This window comes from Crocodylus siamensis, chromosome 4 (genome assembly GCF_052110815.1).
Source record: "Crocodylus siamensis isolate JL-2025a chromosome 4, ASM5211081v1, whole genome shotgun sequence".
NCBI lineage: Eukaryota > Metazoa > Chordata > Crocodylia > Crocodylidae > Crocodylus > Crocodylus siamensis.
This window is the reverse complement of record NC_143398.1, coordinates 230,719,475-230,723,481: the sequence shown is the minus strand read 5'-3', so window position 1 is coordinate 230,723,481 and position 4,007 is coordinate 230,719,475.

Genomic DNA, 4,007 nt, shown 5'->3' with positions numbered 1-4,007 from the left:
TGTTCAGGTGCCTTAAAAACAGAAATTTTGTGGTTGTTTTCCCCACTTGCTATGTAAATATATTTTCTATACTTTGCTTGATATTTTTATGAAAAATAACAACAAATTACTACTTGGTTGTGTAAATTGTTAGCAAAGCTTTCAGCTGCAGGGAACAAATTTCATGCAACTATTTCAATCACACCAGAAAGTACTAGAATGGCTTCTACTGCATCATAATTTGCAGCACCCCTGCATAGACGAATTCCTACTCTTGGTATTACTCTGGAACTACCCTTTTTGATCCAAAGCACATTACCAGCAGCACGGTTTTAGGAGACAGCCAGTTCATATTGGCTGCTATCACTTATATAGCTGAAGGGTAGGCAAAATTTGTAAGACATTTCCACTTGAGTTGATGCAAGTTGTGTGTATATTAGTTTACCTGTTATTTTGAACCCTGGCTATCACTATGTTGGTCAGTGACATGGGGCTTGATCCTAAAAAGTTAAGCACAAAATCTTAACTAGTTATTGGTATTGAGGACAGTGTATTCATTATTTTTTAGGTATAAAACCATCTGAGGAAGAACTGTAGTACTCAGTGGGCACATCTACTATTGACACTATGTCACCGTAGCAATGTGCTATGGCGATGTAGTGTTGGTGGGCACAAACTGTTACACTGCAGCTATGCCACTGTAGCAACACAATCCCTCAGTATAGTGTGTGGCTACAGTGACATACTGGCTAAAAATAACTGTGCGCTACCATCACGGCGCGGTATAGGCTGTTAAGGAAGTAACTAAATGATGGTAGTTACAATGGTGCCATAGGGGCATGTGTAGATGCACCCACAGGACATATTTATATGTATAGTAATGTGCCTTTTCTAATGCAGATTAAATTTAGTGCCTCCAGTGTGAGGTACTAAATTAATGAGCAGTAGCACATGCTTTTTTAATGATGCCTAATGCACAGTAGACTATTTTACTGTGCACTAGCATAATGTCATGGTTTTTTACATGACACTTCAATGCTCCTTAAAATAGTCTACTGCTCATTATGGTGCCTGTGTAGACATGCCCAGTAGGTCTACATGAGATGCTTTACTGTGCAGTAGACTAATCTACTGCACAGTAGACTAATCTACTGCACAGTAAAGCATCACTAAATAACCGTGCTAATACACTACTGCACAGTAAACTAGTCTATAGTAAACTAGTCTATAGCTACTGCACAGTAAACTATAGATACAGGTACTAAACTAACTGCGCAGTACATACTGCACAGTAGGGCTTGTGTGGACACTGACCAGGAGTAAATTTGCTCCTGGTCAGCCAAACCAGCAGGGAGTCTGGTCCTGGTGCTGCTCAGCTCCTGGCTACCCCAGGAGTCAGTCTGTACAGGGACTGGGTCCCTCTCTACCCTGGTGTCCCAGTGCTGTGGGGCTCCCCCCCAGGCTGCTAGGTGCCTTACCAGTGGGGCAGCTCCCAGCTGCCCCTGACTGGGCATGGAATCCCCACCCACCCAGCTGCTATTTCTCCACTGGTTGGACAGCTCCCGGCCACCTCCAGCTCAGCAGGGACTCTCCACCCAGCTAGGGGTTCACTGCTAGCTGCCCCACTGACAAGGTTCTTTGGGTAAGTCTGATATCTTGTATTGGACCAACTCAAATAGTTGGAAAAAATTATTTGCAAGTTTTTGGGTGTCTGTGCCTGAAAGCTTGCAAAGATTTTTTCCCAACTATTTGAGCTGGTCTAATAAAGATATCAGATTTACCTGAAGTATTGTAATAGAATTATATATTACACATTAACTTTTGAGAGAAAGGAAACTAAAATAAATATTTTGAATTATTGTTCTGTATATTTTCAATTCCACATCTTCTGCCATTATCTTTCTAACTACCAACAGCTGGTCAGACAATGGGGATTTTTACCTTTTGGGTGGAAAACTTAGAACTGAGGATTTTTGGCCAAATAAGGAAAAACTAAAGTTGAAGATGTTGTTTTTAAACCAAATATTTTTCTTTGGAAAACCCACTATGCCTAGGCTTGGCAGAATTCAATTTTTTTATTGGTAAACTTCAATAAACACTGATTTCACCTCACTCTCAGAGACTGATGAAAAAGGGATTTGCAGGCCAGAGTATAGAGACCCTGTCTTTCTAAAAAGGAAAACAGCAGGTGGCTTAATGACTCAACTAAGCAATTAGCTGCTCATTCAGAGGTGCTGGGAAGTGGGCTAGAGGGAGATAACAGGATACTTAAATCCCTACCTAAAGTAGGGAAGAGTATTTGAGTTTGGCTAGAAGGAGCAGCTCTGGAAGAAGACCTGGGAAGCAGTGGAAGGGAGTTCCTGACATCTGAGTGGGACAACTCAGCTGCAGAGAATAGGGAAGAGACTGTAAGAAAAGGTGAAGAAGCCTACTGGTAAGACTGGTATGTGAGAGAAAGACTCCAGTTAGAAAGGATAGAAGGTTTGGTGTTTTCTTGGCATTCTCAGTTTGTTTGGGGGTGTTTTGCCTTCCCAGGGATAGAAGATGTTTATGTTTGTTAATTTAATTTAAATCAACAAAAATTGAAATAAATGCTTAAAAATAAACATTGTAGTCATGAAAATTATTTAAAAAATAAACATCTAATTTTGCCAAGTCTAATATGCCTCATGGGAGTTGATGTGTGATGCATCATACCCAGTTTATCCTCTGTGATCTGGACAGATTACATCTCCCATGATGCATGATTTATGTATTTCCAGTGGTGTAAACTGTCTTAACCACTAGAGAACCAGTCACAGGGAAGGATATTTTTAGTAGGCTTATACCCACTAAGAAATGTACAATGAAATCTCTACCTAATTAACTGGCAAGTGTGGAATCAGCTGTGTATCACCTTGCCCTGATGAATGTAACACCGGCTTCAGCACAACATGAACTCCACTTATACTTGACAGGGGTATAGGTTGTAGCCATGTTGGTCTCAGGACAAAGGCAGACAAGGTTCTTTGGGTGAATCTGGTACCTTTTATTAGACCAATTTAAGTCGGGCTAATAAAAGATATCAGATTCACCCAAAGAACCTTGTCTGCCACTTACAGCTGATGGAAGGTTCTCCTGCACATGATGATTAGCCACAAAGACAGCTGTTTCATTACTTCTATTACAAGAAACTATACTGGCTTCCTTTCCTGAGAGTATTCTAACAACTGACAATGCTGTCACGGGGAAACGATTATAAAACAACACAAAGAAGTTGCAAATTATGAACCAAGCAAAGTATATTGAAGATTATTAATTCAACCTCTCGGAAGTTGTAAATGCCTTATGGGTGTCCATTTCATAGATTTCATAGACATTAGGGCTGGAAGGGACCTCAGGAGATCATCGAGTCCAGCTCCCTGCCCAAAGGGCAGGAAGTCAGCTGGGGTCATAGGATCCCAGCAAGATAAGCATCCAATTTACTCTTGAAGGTGTTCAATGTAGGTGCTTGAACCACCTCCGCTGGCACACTGTTCCAGACCTTGGGGGCTCGGACAGTAAAGAAATTCTTCCTTATGTCCAGCCTGAAACGGTCTTGCAGGAGTTTATGACCGTTCGACCTCGTCATCCCTTGGGGCGCTCTGGTGAACAAACGTTCCCCCAGATCCTGGTGGTCACCCCTAATAAACTTATAGGTGGCCATCAGATCGCCCCTGAGCCTGCGCTTTTCCAGGCTAAAGAGTCCCATGTCTCTCAGCCATTTATCAAGCTAAAATCATTTAATCAGATCATACTATATGACTTGTATTACACTTAAGTCACCCCTTCTCAGAAAAAGAGGTGATGAATGGTGCTCCTATTTACTGGCTCATCCAACAAAGGAACACACAATTAAATTGCAAGTTAAAGTGGATGAAAAGCAAAATGACTAATAGTACTAGTGAATATTAATATTATGCTTGTGTAAGCAAATACCTCAACTGGATATATACATAAGCATTATATAATTAATCTTAAGAACACATTGTAGCTAAATACTGTGTCAA